At 60.6% G+C, this 24,234-nt stretch overlaps 2 long non-coding RNA genes across 3 annotated transcripts; one reads left to right on the top strand and one right to left on the bottom strand.

Moving 5' to 3' along the window:
• Positions 1–1,086: 1,086 nt before the first annotated feature.
• Positions 1,087–4,243, top strand: LOC123616670 (uncharacterized). Of its 2 annotated transcripts, XR_012506261.1 has the most exons (4): positions 1,087–1,265; positions 1,490–1,697; positions 3,441–3,711; positions 3,812–4,243. It is a non-coding gene; the product is annotated as an uncharacterized LOC123616670 (long non-coding RNA). The 2 variants fall into 2 exon arrangements; XR_012506260.1 differs by having other exon boundaries at positions 1,490–3,711.
• Positions 4,244–10,773: 6,530 nt separating this feature from the next.
• LOC141577522 (uncharacterized) lies at positions 10,774–22,435 on the bottom strand. The gene is made up of 3 exons (XR_012506639.1): positions 16,921–22,435; positions 14,332–16,011; positions 10,774–13,458 (listed from the first exon to the last, which is right to left on the bottom strand). It is a non-coding gene; the product is annotated as an uncharacterized LOC141577522 (long non-coding RNA).
• Between the last annotated feature and the right edge of the window lie 1,799 nt (positions 22,436–24,234).

Raw genomic sequence — 24,234 nt, 5'->3', positions numbered from 1 at the left:
ACTGTCCAGCAGGAGTGCCCAGGAGGCAGAGGAGGAACCCCCAGCCCTCTCCCCCAGTCCCAGACCACATCCAACCTCTCTCTGCCAAAGGCCCAGTGCGCTGGGGCATCAACGAAGGCAGTGAGGACACTCCGCAAGCAGCCGCACCAAGCGGGGCTGGCGGCCCTGAGGGCACGGGGCTGCGGGCCTGGGTGCTCCGGCAGAGCTGCGACAGGGTAGCCGCCCACCCCTCGACAGCACCCGGGGGCTCGGGACGGTGTGAGCCGGCCCCTCTCGTTCCCGGCACAGCAGGGGACCTGGCAAGGGTGTGTGGAGGGAATCTGCCAGTTTAGAAAGGCCCCGTAATGAAAAATATATTGCCTATCACATCAGTGAGCAATGGGCGCTGCAGCCACCAGCCACCAGCCACGAACGCAGCCCCGAAGGTAAGCGGAGGGGACTCAGGATGGAGACAAGGCCCCCAGCCTCTGCAGCCGCCCCCAACGGCGCACGCAGAGGGGACTTGGGGTGGAGACAAAGCCCCCAGCTTCTGCAGCTGCCCCCAGTGGCACATGCAGAGGGGACTCAGGATGGAGACAAGGCCCTCAGCCTCTGCAGCTGCTCCCAACAGCACATGCAGAGGGGACTCAGGATGGAGACAAGGCCCCCAGCCTCTGCAGCCGCCCCCAACGGCACGCCCAGAGGGGACCCGGGATGGAAAAGGCAGGCCGCTGGCCTGGACAGCGCAGGTGCAGGTCAGAGGAGTGAGTTCCAGATTCTTGCACCTTCCCATATGTAGACAAGCGCTAAACTCCTTAACTGGAGATAGCTGATTTTCTTTAATTAACAGTCATCTGCTCATTTTCTGACTCCCTGGTCATTGTTGCAAAAACGCCTATGTGTCCTGGCTCCTCCCCGACCTCTTCGGAGCGGCCCCTCAGGGCCATCTGAGAGGCCCCCGCCCAGGCTTGAGTCCTCAGACAGTCCAGCAAATAAACCTCCCGCCCCTTGGAGGCTGCACTGTTTCCTGACGTGACGTGGGTGGGGCAAGAGGGGCTCTGACCGAAACCACTCCCCTTGCCCCCAGTGCAGCCTCTGCAGCTGAGACACGGGGCCGGGGGACGAGGAAAATGACACCCGGGAACGCCCCAGCCGGACGCCCACGAGGCCCTTGGCTACGGCCACACTGAGCTACGCTGTTCTCCGCAGGAAGCCCTGCGGAGGGGCACGCGGGCCCAGGGAGAGGCCACGGACACTGGGCAGGAACGTCAGTAAAGGTGCTGCAGGTCAGAGGCAGGGGCGGGGGCGGGTGGGAGGGAGGGAGGACTTCCCGGGGAAGGCCCTGCGCAGGCCCGGGGGGCCCGGGAGGTGGGCTACCTCCTGCCCCAGTGTCACATCCCCCTCAAGCCGGGCCACGGGACATCCCACGGACACCTCTCCCAGACCTGTTGCTCATCAGGGGACACCGTCACCCTCGGGGGCTCAGCCTTCCCGCCCTATCCTCCCCCAGGTCTTCAAATGTGGTCCCTAGGACATCTGTCATCTCACCCGACCCTCTTAACGAGCCGCCAGGAAGCTGTCACCCACCCTCTGCCCCCGGGCCTTGTAAGGAGGGGCGACTGCAGCTCAGGGGATGCTTGTCCCCAAGGCCACACAGTGCGGAGGGGCACGTGTGAGGGCCCTCGACCAGGGCCCCTTATCCTGAGCAGTAACAGCAGGTGGGCAGAGCCAGGCGCGTGGCTTTGGTGTCAGCTGGACGTGAGTTTCCGCCTCTGCTCTGCACTGAGCCTCAGTTCCCTCAACTGTAAAACGGGGGCAGGGACACTGGGAGGCTTTGGTGTGATGGCCCGCTTTCCTGGGCTGACCCTGAGCCTGGCACGGGGTGGGCTGGTCACCAACTGTCAGCTCACAGCCCTGGAGTCGGGGCCCAAGTGGGAGATCCCAGGCCACTGGGTACCTCAGGCCCCCCGCCTGCCTTCAAGAACGTGTGGCCCCACCTAAGCCCCTTGGCAGTCCCGCCGGCCCCACCCTGCCCTGCAGTCACGGCAGCAGGAGGATAAACCCCCACGGCTGGTCCTGGGCCTCAGCTCAGGGAGCCCAGCCGGCCTGTCCAGCTGACGGCCCATCAGCGGCGTGAGCAGCAGCAGGGCGGCTGGGGAAGCAGCCGCCACCCCTCTTCCCGGCCCCACTCCCAGCCCAGGGGCAGCGTCCTAGCCCCTCTTCCCACCAGGACGGTGCCCCTCTACACTCACTCCCCTGGCCCCGGCCTGCCCGCACCCTGCCCGTCAGCTCTGGCCAGGGTTCAGTGGTCCAGGCCTCGGTCCCCACCAGGGCCTGGGCGGCCGGGGCCCCTCCTCAGCAGCAGGGGTTCCTGGTCGAGCTGTCACAGTGGCCAGCCGCCAGCTCCCCCCAGGCCGAGCGCTCCGATGACATCACCTTGGCCCGGGCGGCAGCTAAGTAGAAACAGACGGCACCTCGTCCAGGCCAGGACCCGCCTCAGGAGGTGCGTCCACCGGGTGGGCCCAGGGTGACCAGGCACAGCAGGACAGCAGCCTTGTCATGGTCCTCGGCCCCTGAGTCTGACCTGCTCCCTGCGGGCCGGGCCTCGAGGCTGGGTGGGCACCATGTGCCTTGTTCACGGGCACCTCCCAACTCACAAGACGGCGCCAAGCACATGGTCGGCGCTTGGCAAATGCCAGCCAGATAAATGAAAGGCCGCCGGCTGTCCACGTGCGTGGTGAGGGTCGGCGGCCCCTCCCTGCAGCCCCCCCCCCACCGGAAGACGGCTCCTTAGACGGCCTCATTCCCCTGGAGTAGAAGCAGGTAGGGGGTGGGGGTCACAGCTTAAAGTGCTGATTCGCCTCCAGGTGACGAACATGTCCTGAAATCGAGAGTGGTGACGTCTGCACACAGCTGTGACCACACTCACACCCCTGACCCCTTAGATGGGGGACCCGTGTGGCGTGTCCATTACATCTCCTAAAGCTGTTTAAATAATGACAAAAGAGCCCTTCCTGCCAGCCAGGGGCCCGGGCCTGGACCCGGGAGCTCTGAGGACCCCCTCACGGAAGGCTCCAGCAGGCAGTGGGCGGGGAGACGCCTGTCTGACGCCCACCCCAGCTTAGATGGGCCCCCCTGTTGTCAGGGGAGACTTCAGGGACCTTGCCTTCCTCTTGTTCTCACGGTTGTACTTGTTACCGCAGGGCTTGGTGGCGTCTTGTTTGGTCCTCAGAAGAACCTTAGACCAACGGTATACGGGGTCCCACGTGACAGGGTGGGGGGCGCTGAATGCAGAGGGGCACACGGATGGCCAGGGCTCTGGTGTGACTCCAGACCGAATGCTGGCACGTGGTCTGGACACGGAGCACAGCTGCAGGCTGCTTTGAGGCTGTCAGAGTATAATTTTCGGAAAATTAAGAGCAAGGCTGTCATACAAATGTAACACGAATCTGCACCCCCAGTGCACTAGCTCAGTGGCCCGGGAACCAGAGGAGGGCAGCAGCCCGAGCGGTGGGACAGGTGAGCGAGAGGTGACACGAGCCAGGGCCCTGCGGGCCAGAGGACTGTGACCTCCGGGCTGCCTTCTGCCAGACGCGCCCCTGCAAGTCAACACGGCTGCACACAGCCCGCGCTCCTCCTCAGCAGTGACAGCAGAGTCTGAGCGCAGCACAGGCTCCAGACGAGAGCATTCCTCGCGGGGCCTCAAATAACGCCCCAGGGTGACTCAGAGAGGTAGCTTTTTGTCTTCCTTATTTTAAAGTTTTAATTATTTTTCTTGACACTGAAAAAGATACAAATAAATGGAAAGGTGTTCCGTACTGGTGGGTTACAGGGATGAATGTCGTTAAAATGCCGCTACTACGCAACGCCCCCTGCAGACTCGGTGCAAGTCCAACGGCACTCTGCGCAGGAAGAGAACGAGCAGTCTGCATTTGCATGGAACCAGACAGCAGAAGCAATCATGAGAAAGAGCAAACCTGGAGGCACCACACGTCCTGAGTTTAAACTATGTTACTAACCTATAGTCATCCAAACAGTGTGGCGCTGGCAGAAAAACAGACACACAGACCAAGGGACCAGAACAGAGAGCCCCAGATAAACCCACATACACACGGTGTGTTAGCTTACAACAAAGGAGCCAAGAACACACAGTAGAGAAAGGGTGGTCCTTTCGACCCGGCAGACCTCGTTCTATGGTGCCCCCCTCTATTGTGCTTTGTACCCCAATTGTTGCAAAGTAAAGGTTGTGGCAACCTCGCCTCGAGCGGGTCTGTCGGCGCCATTTTCCCAACAGCGTCGGTTCACTCTGTGTCCCTGCGTCACATGTTGGTTATTCTCGCAATATTTCAAATTTTTCGTTACCAATGAGTCGGTTGCTACTGTCATTGTCCTGGGTGCCGCGACCCTCGCCCGCGTAAGACGGCGACCTTAACCCGTAAACCTCGAGTGCGGTCTGCGTGCTCCGCCGAGGGCCGCTCCCCGCCTCCCTCGCTCTCCCCGGGCCCCTCGGCCCCGAGACTCGGCAGCGGGGAATCAGGCCCGCTGATAGCCCTGCGTGGCCTCCAGGTCCGCACGTGAGGGAGGAGTCTCTCACTTTCCATCCGCAGCTAGAAATGATGACGCTTCGTGAGGAAGGCGCGTCGAAAGTCAAGGTCGGCCCAAAACTCGGCCGTTCGCACCAAATAGTCAGCCCAGCTGTGAAGGCAAAGGGAAGGTCCTTGAGGGAAATCAAACGCGCCGCCCCCGTGCACACACGAGTGATGCGAAGGGAAACGGCCCTGTTGCTGACCCGGGGGAAGCCTGCGTGGTCTGCAGCGAAGACCAGGCCGGCCTCACGCCCCCCCCCCCCCCCCCCCCCCCGTCGGCCAAGGCCGCGCCCGGAGCGGGACCCCGGCTCCCTCCATCCTGCGGCGGCGAGGAAGCCCCGGGGACGCGTGAGGCCGGCGGAGGCCGGCGCCCGAGGCCGAAGGACAGACGCCGGCTCGCAGCCGCCAAGGCCGGGGTGACCGGCGAGTCATGCACGAGGTGGGGCGCGGCCGTTCACGAAGGGGCTACGCTGAACGCAGGCTTTCGGGGCGGACGGGGCCGCCGTCTGCTGGAAGGGGCCGCCGCCCGGGGCCTCGCTGTCCGGAGAGGAGCCAGTGCCCGGCTCCCGGCTCCACGGGCGGGTGGCCGTCCCGGCAGGGGCTCACGCAGCTGGCGACCGGGCTGGAGCCAGGGCCCGCCGGCCGTTCCCTGAACCCCCCCCCCCCAGGCCCTTCAGGGGGCGCCGGGGCCGCTCTGCCCGTGCCCGCGGGCGGGCCGACGCCGGGGGCCGCGCGTCTGCGGACGCCGCGGGCTCCTGACGCTGCGCGCCCGCTGCCGGGAAACAGCTTCCCTTCAAAGCGCCCCGGCCCTTGACGCACCTGGGCCCCCGGGCGCTCTGACGGGACGGACGGCGCCACGGACGCGGTTTCCCCGCTGACGGCGCCCGTCCCGCAGCCCGGGCTCAGACGTCATTTCAAGTCTTGTTACTCAAGAAACGTATTCTGTACGAGTCCAGCTGCCTTAGATAGTGGTTCCTCTGATGGGCCTGGGCAAAGTAAAGTGAAAGCCTTCTGGAAAGGACTCCGCCTTTGGGATGCCACGAAGTCCACATGATCACGGGAAGAGGCCAACACAGCAACATTCACAGGTGTTTGGAAGACGCTGATTCAAGACAGCAACCCTGGCAGCGGTTTTGGATGTGACACTCGAAGCAAAGGCGACAGAGGCACAAGTGAGCGCGTAGAACTACCTCAGACTAAGATCCTGAGCACAGCAAACAAAGGGGGCCCTCCACACAGCGGGGAGGCAGCCTGCGGGGCCGGCGCGCGAGTGTGCACATCACGTATCTGATAAAGAGGTAAGATCTGCGCTGTATGAGGAACCACACAACTCAGTAACAAAAAACAACAAATTGCTTTAAAAATTGGCCAAGGAATTGAATAGACGTTTTTCCAAAGACACGTGCAGGTGGCCAACAGGCACGCGACACGGTGCTCAGCACCACCAGCCATCAGAGGATGCGAATCGAACCACCGCGAGGCACCGCCAGCCCTGCGAGAATGGCCGCCACTGGAAGAGAAGAGGTAACCGGTGTCGGCGAGGACGTGGAGGGAAGGGAGCCCCTTTGCTGGTGGAATGTAAACGGGCACAGCCACGATGGGAAATTGCACGACATTCCTCGAAAAGTTTAACACAGAGCTACCAAGTCACCCAGCAACCCCTCCTCTGGGTGTTTACCCAAAGGAAATGAAACCCCTACCTCAAAGCGCTGTCCGCACCCCGCGGTCACTGCGGCGTTGATTGCCCAGACATGGAGAAAACCCAAGCGTCCGGGGTGGGTGGACGGCTAAGGAGACCGGGGATGTGGGAGAACCCCCTCGCTTACATCTCTGGTAAAAGGACAGGGTAGATTAACGAGGCAGTCTCTCACCGAGGAACAAAAGTGCTTAAAAAATTTAAAGCAAAGACATAGCAAGGTCATGGGAATAAGGAGGCCACAGTTGACAGGAGCAGCCCGCAGGCGGGAGTGGAGCCTGCACGTGCTCTTAATCAAAAGTTTGCAGGAAAACCAAGTGGACCTTGGGCGTCAACATCTCACGCAGGACACAGAGACGCCCGCACAGCCCTGCTCATCGGGGTGGCCCCCAGGAGTCAAGTGAAGCAGAAGGAGACCCACCAACAGCCCCCCTGGGTCACCGGGGAGCCATCTCGGGGCGGAGCGCGGGGCTGGGGCTGGCGGTGGGGCTGTCCTGGGAGCTGGGACCGCCATGCAGACCCACGCCTCCCAGTGACTCAAAGGAGCCTCGTCAGGGAACTTAGATCAAAGTGACCCTGGCTCTGTGCTGGAGGACCCAGAGGGACCAAGGCAGACCCTCCTCTCAAAAGTTCACCTTCATCTACGACCTCAAAGGAATTCCACAAATTATTTACTAACAACAAGCAGTCTCGGTAGAAGTACAAAAGGAACAAAACGCCAAGAGTGAGGGACAGGAGAGGAAACAGATCCACCAGCCTCAGATACTGGAAAAGTCTGACGTGTTCTGAAACAGCCATGTCTCTGTCAAGCTTAAAGAAATCAGAGCCAGATGGAAAATCCACTGGGAACTATTACAAAGGAACAGATAGCGTAAAACCAAATAGAAAGCTGGCAATGAAAAAGACGATAATTAAAATTTCTTATTGAATTTCTGTTTCCATAGAAAATTCAATCCAACTGAAGGAGCTTTACTGTGAAAATACAGAGCCAATGCGCACGCCGCACAAGACCCAACGCGGCGGCGCAGGCCAGGCCAGAGGCGGTGCAGGCCTGCCACGCAGGGACAGGCATGGCCCGAAGGGACAGAACCACCCGAAAAGCCAGGGAAGCCCAGGCAGGGCTAACAGAAAGGCCTGTGTCCCTGGGCTCGTCTTAGTGAAGCTGCAGAGAGAAGGAGGACAGGTGACCCCTGAACAACACAGGTTTGAACTGAGCGGATCCACTTACACACAGGTTTTTCTCAATAAATATATCGGGAAAATTTTTTCGGATATTTGCAATAATATGAGAAAACTTGCAGACAAAGTACACTGCCTGGAAATACCAAAAAATATTAAGAAAAAGTTACACACGTCACGAACACATCAAGTGCGAGCAGATACCTGTCTGTCCTCGCATGAGCGGCATCGTCCCTCGGCGGCCGACACCGGGCGCGGCTCGCTGTGTCCCGCGGGTGGTGGCCGCCGGCCCCGGCGGGCAGCTCGCCTCGTCAGCGGGCGCACAGCCCGGGACTCCGAACGTATCTCCTCTTCCTTACAACTGCCCTAACATTTTCTGTTCTCTGGCTTGCTTTATTGTAAAACTACCAATAAAACACAAAACACGTGTCATCAACCCTTCACGTTGTCAGCACGATCCGGTCAGCACTGGGTTATGAGCGGCTCAGATCTGAGGGAGTCAGAAGTTACCCGTGCATTTTCAACAGCACGGGGGTCAGTTTAAGGGTCACCTGCGTTTGAAAACAGCTGTGGAAGGAGACATCACCCTCTAAAGAGTCACACTGACAGCTGGCTTGCGGAAGGCGGAGTGAAGACCAAACCAGAAGCCCGTGAAAGGCCATCTTCAATGAGCTGAAAGAAAATGCCTGGCCAGCAGGCTCCCCAGGACTGGGGGCAAAATAAAGATGTTTTCAGGACAATAAAACCTGAGAGAATTCAACAGCAACAGACTGTCCCTGCTGGGAACGCGAGGCTGAATTCCAGGCATCTCCTCGCGTGATTCCAGGCAGAAGGCCTGCGTGCAGGGGGAGCAGGGGACCACGGAAAGAGGGAGAGTCGAGTGAGCCCTGAATGTGTGCAGGGGACGAAGTCTTGTGTTACAGTCCAGCCAGCGGGGACTCACATGCCTGCAGGTCCAGGGCGCAAGGAACGAGGAAGCCAAGGGCTCTGTGCTGCCTGCGTTGTCTGATGAACTCTGCGTCTGCATCAGAAAGCGGGGTGAATAGTGTCCCCCCAAATTCACATCCACCCAGAACCTCAGAATGTGACCCTATTGGGAAACAGAGTCTTTGCAGGTGTGGTTAGCTAATGATGGAGAGGAACTCGCCCTGGGCTAGGGCGGCCCCCACCCAATGACCGGTGTCCTTATAGGAGGAGGAGGGACCCAGACGGGGAGAAGGCCACGGGGTGACGGAGGCAGAGATCGGAGGAGGCAACTGTGAGTCTGGAGTCACAAGAGGCTGAGCAAGGAAGGAGGGAGCGGCAGAGAGGGGCCGAGGGGCGGCACTATGGGCAAGGCTCCGAGCAGGAGCTGGGAGGTGGGAAGGGCCGTCTCAGACCTAGGGTCCAGGCTGGGCATCAACTGCTCAGTGTGGGGAGTAGGGAGTGGGGTGCCCGCCTCCCTGGAGGACTAGAGACGGAACGCTCAAGTCTGGCCCAGATGTCACGTGGCCACCAGCTTTGACCGGGTAGAAGTACCTGCCAGGGGCTGGGGGCTGCTCCTTGCTAGGCGGGAGGAAGCCCCTAACTGGCGTGTCTGGAGGGGGCGCTGGGTCAGTGCCAGGCATTTGCCACCTGGGCTGGGCCGCAGTTCGCACAGGCCTCAGTGGTCCAGACTTGAAAAACTCTGGGTTCCGATCCCGGTGTCTACGGGGACTTGGGCCTGTTGCGTGCTTTCTGGGAGCCGCGGTTTCCCCATCCCAGGCCACTGTGTTGAAGGGACAGCAAAGTCCAGCTACGCAGACTCAACTAGGAGACCAGCTCTGCTGTGTCCCCAAGACCCAAAGGCTCGTCCCCGGAAACTCCTCAGGCCCCGGCAGTGCAGGCTGGACACAGGGATGGCCATGCCCCTGGCTGGGCCACGCCACCACCAGCCCGCGGCCTGCAACAGCCTTTCCCAGGGATGTCAGCCGGCGGAAACGCCTCCCCTTCCCCCTCCCTGCTCAGTTTGCAATAACACAGGGACATCCCCGCGGCTCTGCGAACAGCTGGGCCCCGTCCTGCTCAACTCTGAGCCTCAGTGAGTCACCCTGCCGGGCCTCCCACAGTCCAGCCGGCCAGCGAGGCTGCAGGCGCCACGTCCCCAGCTCCCACCCTCCACCAGGCTGTTCTGTGCCTCCTAAGGGGCCCCCGGCTCCGAGATGGCCTCCCCAGCTCAGGCCCTGGCATCTGCAGCAGCAGTTGGAGCCTGAGTGAGCTCCAGGGTCTGAGAGGCAGGAAAGAGCCAGGCTGGGTCCAGGCCCTACAGCCACACCCACTGACCACACTCCCTGCCCATCCTCACAAGGTCTGGGCCACCAGCCCCACGCCTGGGAGTGCAGACCTCCCCGGCTCCCAGATACGAGGCAGGGGAAGGTGGACCAGCCTCTCCCTGCATCCCCTGCCCACCCTGAGGCCCCTCCAGGAAACCCTCTGGGCTGAAGCCAGAAACTCATGTCACCAGAAGCTCAGAGCAGGTCATGAAGCTGGAGCGAAGCAACCAGCCCCTGTTCCCCACAATCTCAGGCCGGCCAGCCGCCATCTCCCTTGTGTCTGGGCAGAGAGGAAGGGGCCCAAGCCTACTCCCCGGCCTGACAGGAGGAAGGGGCAGACCCCAGAAAGGAGAGGCCAGTGGTGCCCCCCCTGGGGTGTGCAGGGTCTGTGACCCCACTGCACCCCTGCAGACAGCCTGGGGGGTGTGATGGGATTTGCACCTCAGGAGCACGGTACCCTCCATGCCCCCACCACAGATCTGTCTTCCTGGGGGGGTGGCGGGGGGGACCAGCCAGATGGAGGAGCCCCTGGCCGTCCCCTAATCCACCCTCCTCTCCTGCAGCTGGAGAAGCCAGAGGCTGGTGGGCAGGCGGGCAGGCGGGCAGCTGGGCAGGTGGGCAGGCGGGCAGCTGGGCAGGCAGGCAGGCGGGCACTGGGAGGGCTGGGCACAGACAGGGGCCTCTTCTTCACCGAGGAGCTATAGGGTTGCACTCCCCACCCCGGCCATGCCTTGGCTAGGGGAGAGGAGGGCCGAAGGCAGAAGAGGAGGTTTTGATTTCAGTTGGACAAGACTTTTAAGTACCCAAGAAGCCTGCGCACAGCCCACGGGATCTGCCAAGGGGTCCCAAGAGTGGGAGCGGGGCTGCAGGGGTGATGGGCGGGGTGGGGGGGAAGGCCCTTCTCTGAGGGCACGGCCGACAGGCCGACTCACAAACAGGTGGAATGAGCCCCATGGTGGTGAGACCTGCGCCCTGGCCTGCGAGGCCTCAGAGCGTCCCAGGGAGGCGGGGGGGGGGGGCCGAGTCAGGGGGAGAGAGATGGTCCCGGGCAAGAGGCAGCCAGAGGCTGGAGGGTGACCTCCCTCCCTGGTCCTTCGTTCATTCATTCATTCATTCATTCATTCATTCATTCACTGGTCAAAGATGTCTGGAGGCCAGCGGGTCCCGGCTGCAGGGACATGGTGAGCAGCCAGTGTGACCTGAAGGGGCCTCAGTCCAGAGACGGGGCGTGAGGAGCGGTGCCCCTAGCCGATGCAAAGGGAGGCAAAGGCCACACCATCTGTCTCCACCGCCCCAGCCAGGGCGGCACGGGGACTCAGCCCGCCCCAGGGCAGCTCTGTGTCCATCGAGAGGCTGTTTCTCAAATAAAGACACAACCATCGACAGGGAAGGGGCTAGTGAGGGCCTTGAGAATTTCAAATTAATTCACATAAACCTGAGTGATTTGCCAGCAATTTCTTGACAAAAAAAATTGCTAAAGACCAAATTAAACACCAGCGACAAGTATTGGACACCCACAGGGTGGAGATATTGGTCTGGGCACGTGGCACCCAGGATTATAAATAAATGCAAATCATAAACGCGGAGATTATAAATACAGATGCGGCTGCACGGGACGCTGACAGTAACCAAGGCCACACAGGCAGGCCACGCACCTTCACCTGCCAGGCTTTGTATTGCAATGGTAGCTCTGTTCAAAAACTATTTCCAAAAATAAAATGCTCTCTAAAATTAGGAAAACATATCTGAGTACATTGAAGTGAAATAAAATCTGTGTCTGCTACAGGACCCCCTTGGCTGAGCAGATCTGTAAATCTTGCCCCTGGTGTTTATTTCAATTTGGTTTTATTTTTTTCCTGGTTTTCATGAAACTGCTGGTAAATCATTCAAATTTATGTGAATTAATTTGAATTTCTTGAAGCCCTGACTAGACCTTTCTCTGTAAACCATGGTAACTTTTTTTCAATTTTCAATTTATTTTTAATTCTTTTTGGGGAGGGAGAGAATAATTGGGTTTTCATTTGTTTATTTACTTTAGTGGAGGAGCTGGGGATTGAACCCAGGACCTTGTGCGTGCGAGGCATGCGCTCTACCACTGAGCTCTGCCTTCCCCCTCAGACCAGGGTATTTTTATTTGAGAAAATACATTCTTCATAAAGGCTGAGATAGCACGTACGTTTAAGGCGATTTCTGCTGGGTGAAGGAAATTCACAATCTTGGGTTTATTTGTTTGGTGTTTTTTGTTGTTTATTTGTTCTTTTTTGTTGTACTTAAATGTGACCATATTTCAGCCCAAGTGTTCTCTCAGGTGCTGTGTTCGCACCTCTGTTCGGGGTGCCTTTCTCCCACAGATACGTTTGTAACACAAAGTTCAAATGGGTTGTCGCTACATTTGACTCGTTCGAATGGCTGTCTCAATTTTGTTCCGTTTAGCTTCAGGATATAAATTTACCCATTAAACCTACAAGCACCATCAAAACGTTATTCCCACAAGTACAATTTTTCCAAAGCACAATTACACGACTTGAAATTAGATCTCGTGCACTGTCTGAGGCCTGGAGTGAAGTCTGTCTGTCTCCCCTTTGGCTTCCACGGGGATAAACGGCAGTGCCCTCCACGTGGGGACTTTGTTTTCAATCATGACGATTCTTAGAAGATTCGAAAGCTCGGGGGCTCTGGCTCCGTTTGTCAAATCGAGCACTTAAAGCCGTCCAAGTGAATTTAAATAAAACGCAGGAGACTCCCAGGTGATTCTTCGATGGCGCAAACACGCCTGAAGCCCAGCGGCAGGCGGCAGGCAGAGCGAGCGCGCGCCGCAGCGCTGACCGGCTCGCCCCTTCGTCGCGCGGCTCCTCCTCGGCGCGCCGTGCGTGCGCCGCCCCTGCGCACACGCGGGCGCTCGGGCATTCGGGTGCCTGCGCCGTCTGTTTCCATCGGCTGCACACGGCGTGGCTTCAGTGCGGTTAGGGGTCCTGCGCGCGCCGCAGCCCGTTCCCAGTAATAATGAATGATTATTATTCATTATTAATAATCATTATTATTAATTCCTTAATTTCGGCAAAATGCTGTATTTTTTTAATCACAGGGCTGCGATCCTCCAAAATTCAGCCTCTTATCACCTTCAGAACAAACAAAATTCAGTGTGAGGGGCTTGTTTGGTTTTCCCTGCACGTGCAGCCCTGTTGACAGCACATCAGACGTTTCTCATTTGTTCCAATGAACTTCCAGGCGTTCCCTCTGTTCCATCTACTGGGTTAAAAAAATAAATAAAAATGGTTTGGGAATTAATTTAACTGGTTTCCTGCTCGAACCAACTGATGATGCGGATCTAAACAGGCGCTCTCAGCGGCGGGACAGTGCGCTGGTGACGCGCGCAACCGGGACCGGGGACGAATAAAGTGAATTTCCAAGAACAGACGCTCACTCCAAAAAAAATCACGGGCTCCACCGGGCGGGTGTCAGCGCAGCCCTTGCGGCCACGCGGGTGCCGTTGTCTCCCGCCCCACGAAGCGGGCGGGCCGGCTGGCCACGCCCACAGCCCCGCCCCCGAAGCGGGCGGGCCGGGTGGCCACGCCCACCCGCCCTCGTCCTGGCGCCCACGCCCACCCGCCCTCGTCCTGGCGCCATTGCCGCGCAGCGGCGCCGGCCTCACGCACGTTGGCCGCTCCCTTCTCGTCGAGGCTTTGCGAGGCCCTGTCTTCACGTTTCTTCGCTGCCGCATGGGCTACTGCAAAGTTTTTAAAGCATTACCAAACAATAAAAAACAGTTGCGGATTTACACCCTGCAGTCACTGACAAACCGCGGGAGCGGTTAGGCTGGTCCCGACCCCTCGGCCCTCCACGCTGGCTGCGCGCAGTCCGTGGCTTCCCGACGCGTGCCGTCCCCGACCCAGCCCCTGGGTCCGTGGCCCGCCCTCACTCGGGGCGGCCCCGGAAGACGGCCTTCGGTAGGACCCCTGCCGTCAGACTCCCGTGTGGGGCCGGGCAGGAGGTCTGGGCGCGCGACGCCTCGGGGCAGGGCGGGCGGCCGGAGAGCCAGCGGCCTGGCGGGGGGCGCCCCTGTGCGGCCTCCTCCGGCGGCGGCGGTGGTCCGGGGGGACGGGTGCGAGCCCCGCGGGAGGACGGGTGCCCCCGGAGCGGCTCGGCCGGCCCCAGAGTGCAGAGCCAGGCTGGCGGCAGAGCAGCGGGCTGGGTGGGAGGGACCCGGCCGAGGCGAGCGTGCAGCCTTCAGGCACAGAGACCCCGGGAGGGCGCCGTGCCTCCATGCCTCCGAACGGCCTCCCTCGGACAAGGCAGGGCTGTCAGGCCCCATCAGACCTTCCGCCCCGGGGGCCACTCGCCTTCTGCATTGCTCCGCGACCCAGGCGGGGGCTCGCCGTCCCCGGCCACACGGCCTCCGCCGGCTGCACGCGCCACGGGCCCGCGGGCGCCTCGCTCCACAGCACGGGACCGGCGGGACGTGCCTCTGGCCAGCGGGGCCGCGCTACGGCGAGGCAGCGGCAGCGGGACCACGACCCCCGGGCCCGCTGGCCCTGCCTCCCACCTCGTCACCCAGCACTGGCGGCCTGATGGGACGCGAGAAAGCTCCGTGGCGTCCTACCTCCTGGCTCGAATGGACGGTGGCCTCTGTGGAGGAGGACGCTGTCCTTCCGTGTAACAGCCAGCAGGTAGAGACAGCCCGAAAGTCCACCAGCAGGAACCGGTAAACAGACGTGGTCTGTCCTCTCTGCGGAGCAGCGCTCAGCCACTGCAGGGGGCGGCGTCCTGGTGCACGTCGCGCTGGGGACAGACCTCAGAAACCTACGCGGGAAAGCAGCCAGGCAGGAGCGGTCCCCATCGTGCGATCCCATGGAGAGGGAAGGCCGGCCACAAAGAGCAAATCCAAGGGGACGGGCAGCGGACTGGCGGCTGCCGGGAAACTGGGGCAGAGGAGCGGGCGTGGTTATTTCATGGGCGTGGGGCGATAAACACGTTTTCGAGCTAGCTAGAGGGCTGGCCGCGCGACATCGTGAATGCGCTAAACGCCACTGAGCTGTTCGCTTTAAGGTGGTTAATTGTATGTTATGCAAATTTCATCTCGCTAGAAATACATTAAAGAGAAAAGGGAAAGGTTCCGTATATATTTTGAGCCCTTGTGCTTCAAGTCGCCATAAACGCTTTGAACCAGCGGCCACCGTTCAGTGAGCGCCTGAGCCCAGGAAGTAGAAGGCTCGGACCTGGGACCCAAGGCGCGCGGGCACAGCCCTTCCCACCGCAGAGGCCCTCCCACGCCCACCCCCAGCCCAGCCCTGGGAATCCGGCTTCCGTCCTCACAGCTTCAGTCTGTAGCACGAGAGGCCCGGGTCCCCAGGGATGATACCCTTCCTCCAGGGAGGTTCACAAGGGTCTCCGTGAACCTCCTACTCTTGGTTCCCTCAGGGCAGCTGAGCCAAAAGCAAAGAAGGGGGTGCCTCATTCTTCCTCCCCGCCCTCCCCACGAGGGGCTGGGGGTGCAGCCGTGTCATAGGGCAGGAGGGTCGTTCTGGGCGCCCTCTGTGGGCCACCACCCTGGGGATAAGAGTCGATGGACCGCCACAGCACTCAGGGGCAACGGAAGCCAGGACTCCCCTGCCTGGCGCGGGAAGGCTGCGGTCTCTGCACGGCGAGCAGCCCAGGCCCGCAGAAGCGTGGGTGCAGGGGTGGGGGGGCAGGCAGGCAGGGCCAGGCAAGCAGGACGTCGCGAGGATGCACCAGAAGGCATTCCAGCTCATCCCACTGACTCTCCTGAATTGAGGCGGGGTTTTGGGGGGTGCTGAGAGCCACCATACTGAAGCGTCAAAGACAGGACAGGAAGGGCTGGTGGAGAGGCTCAAGGGGTCTGAACAAGGCGAACGCCTGCGCACACGCCCTCAGCCTGCCCCGGGTCATGTGGGCAGCGCACCATGACCCCTGCTGCCCACAGTTCTTAGCCGGGAGGCTTCTCTGCTGAGGGGTTGCTCGGTCCATGAACACACGGGACTGAAATCCCCAGAACAACCCTCGAAGAACAAGGGGTCAGAAGTCCCCAGTGTCCCCGCCACCCTCAGAGGGACAGCTCGGAGGCTCCGCTCATTAGGACACGTTCTGTTGGTCCCCCTCCCCCGTCTAACTTCCCCACGGCCTCGCAGGGACTCCCAGGAGCACCTCCGGAGTAAACTACTTGCATCCAGATCTCTGTCTTGGGGTCTGCCTGGGTGGGAAGCCAGCCTACGGCACACTCAGGCCCCCGAGGCCGTCCTGGGTGGGAAGACGTCCGTTGTGCCTGAGAAGGAGAAGGAAAATCACAGCCGGCCCTGGGCTCCCGGCCTGGAATTAACCACACGGTGAAGGGACCGTCCCCCACCTGCCCCCGAGAAGAGGCTTCAAACTGAACTTTCCAGGCAAACCCAGAGCCAGCCAGGCACTGGGCACCGGCCCCTTCCTTCTAAACAGCGGAGACGTCACCTTCGGCTCCGGACCCACCAGGCCCAGCATCCAGCACCGTCTCCCGCCCAGAGGACAGGGGGACCCTGGGGCCTGGTGGTGCGTCCTCTGCCCGTCCTCCACCACCTGTCCTCCCCTGCAGTCGGGGACCCAACCAGATGCTGCCTGGTTCCGGCCCTACCCCGCACTCTGCTCCCATTCATGTCCTCCCATTGCTCCAGAGGGCGGCCACGCAACAGGGGCACGGGGACACTGAGACAGGGCATAAAATGCTGAAACACTGCCTGTCGCTCAGCAGGGATAGGGACTTTCCATGCTCCCCTCTCCTTCCCAGACACCGGGACCGTTCAGAAACGGAAGGGGTTAGTTCCAGGACCTCACTCCAGCCTGGCTATCTGCCCGTTCTCAGCACCCTGCCTCACCTCCTCCCCGTTATCCTCCACCCCTTTGTCTCGCTCACCTCCAGAGAACCCTGGAACCTGCCCTTTCTGCACCTCCCACTTGGGGAATTATACTCAGTTCTCGGTCCCTTGGCTAAATCTCTCCTCTCCTACAGGGCTAGCTCCTTTGGCGCAGGGCAGGCTGGTTTTTTGGTTTTTTGTTTTTCTTTCTTTCTTGCCATTGTGTTCTCAGCACCGGGCAAGGTACCAGCCCAGACCAGGAACTCAGCAACTGCCTGCTAGGGGATGAATGAATGCATGAATGAAATGCCCTCCGAGCTGGCGCCCCGCCCCCCGCCAACCCCTACCGGTTACAGCAAGCAGCGCACGCGGGCATCCCGGCTGCGCTGTGACTCTGGACTCTCAGGAATGCTTTGGCAGCACAAAGAATTCTGCTCCAAACCCCAACTGGACTCCTTATCTTCAAGGATTGCACAAAACACTGGAACTCACTTTAATCCTAACTGTCCGTTTAGAGAACACGCAAACCAGTAAGGCTCAAGGGCGGGGGCGGAGGGCGGTGAACTCGGCAATCCTCCATGTGGATCAGATGCTGGGCGGGCGTGAGCCGGCTGTTCTGAAACACACGGACAGATTCCTAACGCTCGTGCTGAAAGCCTGCAGAGGCACATCTGGGCTCACTGGCGGCACAGGCCTCAGCTGGAGGGCTGGACGTGGTCCTCCTTCTGGTGGGCTGACTTGCGACTTCAGACGTGGCCTGACAGGGGCACCTCGACCAGCCTTTGAGAAGATCCACATCCCATCCTCTCCAAAACCGTCCGTGACACCCGAGGACGTGGACGGAACTTTACACAAGTCAGCGGCGGCTTGTGCTCCAGCTCCACTGCCCGGCAAGCTCCGCCGCGCGCTCGCTGAGCTGCAGCAGGGGGCGGGGAGGGGGTGCAGGCGGTCGGGGGGAGCCAGGTCGTCACCACGAAGGAGGTCAGGGCGCCGAAGCAGCTCAGGGGGCGTCCCCGGAGCCAGACAGGCTTCAGATCACAGCTCCCCACTCAGCCCCTCCGTGGCCCACAGCAAGTCACTCACCCCAGAGCCTCGTCCATAAACAGGGGGAGGTTAATAGGCATGTGTTACTGTGGATAAAATGGATAAACAAGGAGGACCTACTGGACGGCACAGGGAACTATATTCAGTATCTTGCAATAACCTATAATGGAAAAGAATCAAAAGAAAATGTCCACACGCATGTGTCCGTATGACTGAACCCTCTGCCGCGCACCTGAAACTGACATTGTAAATCAACTATACTTCAATAAAAAATTTTTTTAAATTGGGGGGATAAAAACACTCTTCTGTTGCGGAGTCAACAGACACACACACCGCACCTGGCACATCTCAGGCGCTCGATGTTTGTGGATGGCTTTATTATGCACCTACTGTACGCCAGGCCCCGGTCCCATTCATGACGGCCCCCATGATCACTCTCCCAGGGACCGCATTTCTGGCCACAGAAGGACCCTGTTTGGGGCTCAGGTTATAATGAAGCCCCTTCTTTACCCATGGAGAGAACACAGGCCCAGGACGACAAGCACACAAGTGGGAAAGGAAGGTGGGAAGGACGGCGGGGCCCCCGGCGAGCAACGCCCCTCCTGGGAGCACATACATCCTGCAGTTCACTGGCCGAGGCAAGGGGACACCAGCGCTCTGCTGGAAGCTTCCTCCAGGGAGCTCTCCACAGACGTGGTTGAAGAGCTCCACCCCCAGGTGCACACAGGCCAGGCGGGGGCAGCGTGGTGCGCGCAGAAGCACGGAAACAGGATCCCCGCGGTCCCTCCAGCCAGGTCCCAGGCAGAGTGCTCTCCATCCACTATTTCATGGATTCCCCCAACAGCCCAACAAGCCAGGCCCCATCCTCACCCCAATTTTATAGCCGGGAGGTTCTGAAGGGTCGCTGGCCTGCCCAGGAGCCCACACAGTGGAGTCAGGATTTGAACACAGGCCACTGACCCCAGAACTGGTCTCTAAGGACCATCCCCATGAAAGAGAGGGCCCTGGACCAGAGCAGAGGACTGTCCTCCAGGACATCGGCGCAGGAAGCCCAAAACTCTGACAAGAAGGAGCCGGACATTGATCCTCGGGTCCCTGCTGCCTGCATCTCCTTGATGCTGGAAGTACCCACGTCCGAGCTGACTTTGGAGAGTCCTCCCCGAAGTTTTCATGCTGAGCTGTTTTGCAGATACTCAAACCCCGACCAGGTGGAAGACGTTAACTGCGTGCTGACCACTGGCACATAGACCCCAGACCAGCTGGAACCAGAAGGTTGATGACTGAGATTCCTGACACATCATCCTGTAACCTCCCCACCAACCAGTCAGAGAAGCGTGCACAAGCTGAGCACGCACCCCACGATCCTCTCCCTCATTTTGTCTTTAAGAACCTTTCCTTGAAAGTCTTCAGGGAGTTCCAGTCTTTGAGCACGAGCAGCCCGTTCTCCGTGCTCAGCACCCTGCAATAAATGCTGCACTGCGCTTCAGCACGGCCTGATGTCACAGACTGGCTTTGCTGCACAGCAGGCGAGCAGACTCAAGTTTGGCTTGGTAACAATGCAAAGAATCGTCATCCCCTTAGAGCCGTTCCTCCAGCTTCAGCCAGAAAAATGCCTCTGTCCAAGCACCCGCCTTCTGCTTCTGTGATCCCAATGAAAATGCAGCTCGAAATGCAGGAGGGGCAGCTGTCAGGGAGAGTTTGCTGACCCACAAAGTCTAGCAGAAAGTTCAACCCAGTGCTTGGCCGAGTTTCCCACCATCCCTTCATGCAGCCCTGGAATAAAAGATGAGTCACAGAAGCTCTGAAATCGGGCTATAGATGTCCCCAGATTCTCGTTATTTGACCACAAAATCTGCACAGAGTGGATGAGATTCTAAATGGTTAAAATCCCCCCAAGGAAGTGCTACCAAGCCAAGAATCGGAGGCCTGAGCCATGGCAGAAGCAGCCAGCTGACCACAGGGGCCTGACTCCCTTTCCGTGGTGCAGAGTGGTGATGGGAGCAGCTGCGCCGCCACGGACGTTTCCCCGCCTCCCTTGCAGCTGGGTGGAACCGTGTGATCGGTTCTCACCAATGAGAGGGAAGAGGGGGCACCAGGAGCACTTCCCGGTCAAGGTGGTGGGAGGTGCGGTGCCGCCATGCTCTCTCTCTGTACAGGCTTCGGGGGAGCCCCGGGGGGAGCCTGGGGCCCCAGTAACCACCTGGAGGAGAACTCCTGAGCAGGAACAGCCGTGCCTCCTCCTGCTGAGAGGGAGTCGAGGTTCCGCGATGACCCCGTGGTGCCCGCCGACGGAAGGAGGACAGAGAAACAGCATGGGACGCGCCTGCGTGCGGGCGTGTGGGGGACGGCAGCCCTGCTCGCAGGCGGAGAGCTGTCAGTATGCCTCAAGGCGTCAGGAAAGGCATCGGATGGTCATTAGTGGTCCTCGTGCTGCCCGGGTCCCCGACCCCTCCACTCTGCCCGAGGTCCAGGGCTCGGCGCGGGCGGCCCGTTCTCCGTGCTGCTTGACTGCTGCTGGTCCCCAGTCTCTTCTGCACATTACGTTTGCGTCCATTGCGTATTTCCACAGCTAAAGAGCATTTACTTTCACTGCTGTATGTTGTTTGTCTAAACACACCATCCTTATTTGCCCATTTTCCTAAGAGGGACCGTCGGCACGTCTCGGTCCTGGTTGTGGAGCAGAGCTGCTACGCACATGTTTGCACACATCTTTTGGGGCCCATGTGTGCGTTCCCCGAGGGGAAGAGCCTCGGTCACAGCACATGGCGGGCTCAGCTTCGACAGACGAGGCTGGACGGTGTCCAGCGGGGCTATCCCACCGCCCCCTTCCCCCAGCAGGACATGGGCACTCAGGGCAACGCCGCGCGTGGATCCCACCTGTGGGTGCGTGTCTCCCACCCCATGAGCCTTGGGACGCCACCCTCCCACCCGACGCTCATCGCCCTCCAGTGAGGTAGACGGAGCCGGGTCGCTGTTCCCATTTGACAGACAAGGAAGATGAGTAACTTTGACCCCCAGCAGGTCAGAATTGGGACTTTTGCTCCTGTCCCCTCACTGACCAGGCCCAGCTCTGAGAGGAAGTGCATGTCCTGGCCTCTGTCAAGGTCAGGCCCTCAGGGGCCCGGGGCCTGCCGGGTCCTCATCGTGGACTGCAGTGGAGGACGAGACCTGCTTTCCCCTTGAGCCCAGGACGGAGCCAAGCCAGGACCAGCCTCATCACGAGGTCCCTGTGGAGGGAGGCAGGAAGTGCCGAGGGCTGCACACAGCTCGCTGGTATGTAGAATGAACTTGATTTAAATTTTGGGACACATGTCTCCACACCCCCCAACCCAGGAATGAAAGTCCATGCAGAAATTAAGGCACCCCTGCTGTGTAGACACGCAGACCGTCGTGGGCCAGGCTGTCCCCCTGCCAGAGGCCACCTGTGGGTCCCTTGTTCCCTGCGGCATCTCTTCCCGCTCTCCTGCTCACGCACCTAGGGCAGAAATGGGGAGTCGGCCGTCCAGGGACAGCCCCACGCCCACCCCCCAACTAGCGCACAGACCCCGGGCTTTGAGCAGACGCTGTAATGGGATGAGACTCGGGAACCTCGGATGGATGACGTCTGATGTGTGGGAGAGACGTGAGTCACCAGGGGCCAGAGAGCAGACTCTGCCGGGCAAGTTCTAAAGCGGCCTCCATGATCCCAGGCTCCTTGCGTAACCCCGTCCCCTTGCGTGGGGGCTGGCCTGAGACCTCCTCACACTCAGCAGACTACAGCACAGGAAGTGGGCTGTCTCTGGCGTGGTGCTTTACAGAATTCCATCTTGCCCAACATTCCAGGAGACCGTCTCTCTTGCTGGCTTTGATGAAGGACGCGGCCGTGGGAGAGGGCCCCACGGGACTGAGGGTGGCCTGAGGGCAGCCCCCCAACAATCAGCAAGGAATTGATGGTGGTCTCTAGGGGACTGCCAGCAAGAAACAGAAGCGCTTGTGTGACACCCTGCAAGGCCCTGAATCTCCCAGCAACCACTGGAGACAGGGGCTTGGGTCCTTCCCGGGCCAAGCTTCCAGGTGCAGCCCAGCCTCCAGCACCTGATGGAGCCCTGCCAAGGACCTGCTGTGCCCAGACCCCTGCCCTAGAAGCCGTGCAACAACAAGGGTGTGTCGTTTCACACCGCGACGCTGGTGCTAACACCTGCAGCACGAGGGGACACGCTGAGCGGGAGATGGTCACACAGTGGCAGCTATGCCAGACAGAGGATCCACCACGCCGAGTATCTTGAATAAAATGACGGAGCTAAAGTGCACAAAGCGCTCGGCAAGTACTGAGGAGCTCTAGGGCTCCCGAGACCCATTCGCCGGGGGGAGCGTCCGGCCCCAGAGCACACTCTCGGGCTCTGGGCTCCTAAGCCGTTCCCGGCTGTGGCTTGGGAACCTGCCTTGGCCCTGAGCAGGTCCCTCCTTTTTTTTTCCCTGAGTCCCTGGACCATCGGAAGATCCTCAAGCTCAGTTCTCTCCACCACCTCCCGGGGGCATCACTGTCATATTTGCTGGAGCAAAGCCACCGGTCCCCTGGTGTCAGCGTGACTGAGCGTCTGGACACTCAGGCTGCTCAGGTGGCCCTAGCAACACGCTGCAGAGTGGGGGCCAGAGCAGCAAGGCCCTTCGCACAGTTCCAGAGGCTGCGAGGTCCAGGATCAAGGTTCCAGCCGCTTCCGTTTCTCGTGAGAGCTCTCTTCCTGGCTTTTGGAAAGCCACCTTCCCGCGGTCCTCACAGGGCAAAGAAAGAGACGGTCTCATCTCTTCTCATAAGGACTCTGATTAAACAGGACTGGGGCCCCACCCCCAGGGCCTCATTTAGCCTTAACGACTTCCATGAAGGCCCCATCTCCAAATACAGTCCCACCGGAGCTGCCTGAGGGGGTGGCACACTCGGTCTGTAACAGACCCCACGGCCATCTGCAAAGACAGTCTTGGGCGTCTGTCCCTCCACCACGGACAGGACCAGCTACCGGGATGGTTTCTCTTATTTCCTTTGATGGGAAAGGGAGGCAACATTTCCCAAGGTGTTCTCCATCAAACCCCACTGCACGGGCAAGGGCAACAGTGTTTGCAGAGAAGATTCCATCGTGAAACCGGCTCGGGGTCCGGGTCACACCAAGTGCAACAGGCTCTCTGCGCCTGGGCTGCTCTCCTCCGACGGACGGGCGAGGGACAGAGCCTCCGGCCCAGACACCACATGGCCACTTGCCCTTCTGCGTCCAGGCAGTGGATCCTGTCACACCGTCCCCAAGGGAGTCAGAGCCTGGGGTGGGGGGGGGGGAGACCCCCTCATCCAGCAGACAGATGAGCCCCGAGGGGGTCCGGCTGGTAGCATAGCCGGCTCCCACCCACTCGCTGCCACAGCCTGGCCCAGCTCCTGCCTCGATCCCAGTTACTGCCACTCCATAAACAGCGCAAGAGGTCACTTCTCTGCCAATCCATGCGCAAACCAAACAAGAGGCTTTTCCCCCCTTCACAGGCTGGAAAGAGCACCGAAGCCCCACCAGGGCGCAGGCTGCCTGCTCAGACTCGTTGCCCCAGGCCGGGTGGGGGCCCCTCAGAGGGTGTGGGACGGAAGCCCTGGATCCTGGCAGGGGTTGGGGGTGCCCTGCAGAAGGCACAAGGGTGACCCAGCGCTCCTCCGGGGAGTCACCGGAGCCTGGCCCACAGTCCACGCTCAAAACAGACGCAGCTGAGCCATGCCCAGAACGGGGGCAACAGCAGACCGCAGACCCCACCCTGCCCGCACAGAGCGGCCAGCCCCTCAGGAAGACGAACGAGTCCCAGGCGCCGGAGCCCAGTCTGCCCCGACGTCCACCGCCACCCCCAGCCCCGGGCCGTGTCACTCTCTCTCGGCACCGCTGTGACGCCCCTTCCACGAGGGACTGAGCCCTGAGGTCCCTGCAGGACGCGTGGCTGGCGCAGGGCACGGTCAGCACTTCCTCGGGGTCTCCCCCCCTTCCTGGGGCTGACATTCAGAGTGAGAGGGGTTGGGGGGGCTCGCATGGTTCAGACACCGCGGTCTAACTCTGGACGCTCCGTCGGGCGCACTCACCCCGCGCCCCCGTGGGGCTAGGCAACGCCTTGCGGGCCTGCAGCACCTACAGCCACTGTCTCTGCTCCGTCCGGGCTCCCCCTGCCCCGCGCCGTGTGGGCACCTCGTACACACCTGCCCTCGCAAACTGCAGCTCAGCATCCACACCCGGAGCGCCCAGCCCGAGACAGCGGTTCCGAGTGGTCCGAGGAGGCTGTGTCCCTGCTGGTTGCCAGGGCACAGACGGCCTACGGGGGCCGCTGTGCTGGTGTCGTGACTTCGACCAGGAGGAGCTGGACGGTGTTGCTGCTGGACGGGCCAGATGGTATCTGCAAGGAACAAGGACTGATGGTCATGGCAAAGCCCGCTGGTGCTGCCCAGAAGGACAAGGGACCCCTGAGAGACCCCAAGGGCCAGGACAGGCAGTGGAGCCCAAGTGGGAAAGTCGGGGGGCCTGTGGGGAGGGGACGGCTGAGAGCACCCAGGATGCGCCCAAGGTCAGAGGTGGCTGGAGTGGCTGGACTCCACAGACAGCCAGACGTCCTACAAGGCGGGCCAG

The sequence above is a fragment of the Camelus bactrianus genome, chromosome 4 (genome assembly GCF_048773025.1).
Source record: "Camelus bactrianus isolate YW-2024 breed Bactrian camel chromosome 4, ASM4877302v1, whole genome shotgun sequence".
In the NCBI taxonomy this organism is placed as follows: Eukaryota; Metazoa; Chordata; class Mammalia; order Artiodactyla; family Camelidae; genus Camelus; species Camelus bactrianus.
Note: the sequence above shows the minus strand (reverse complement) of the source record. Positions and strands in the feature narration are given on the sequence as shown.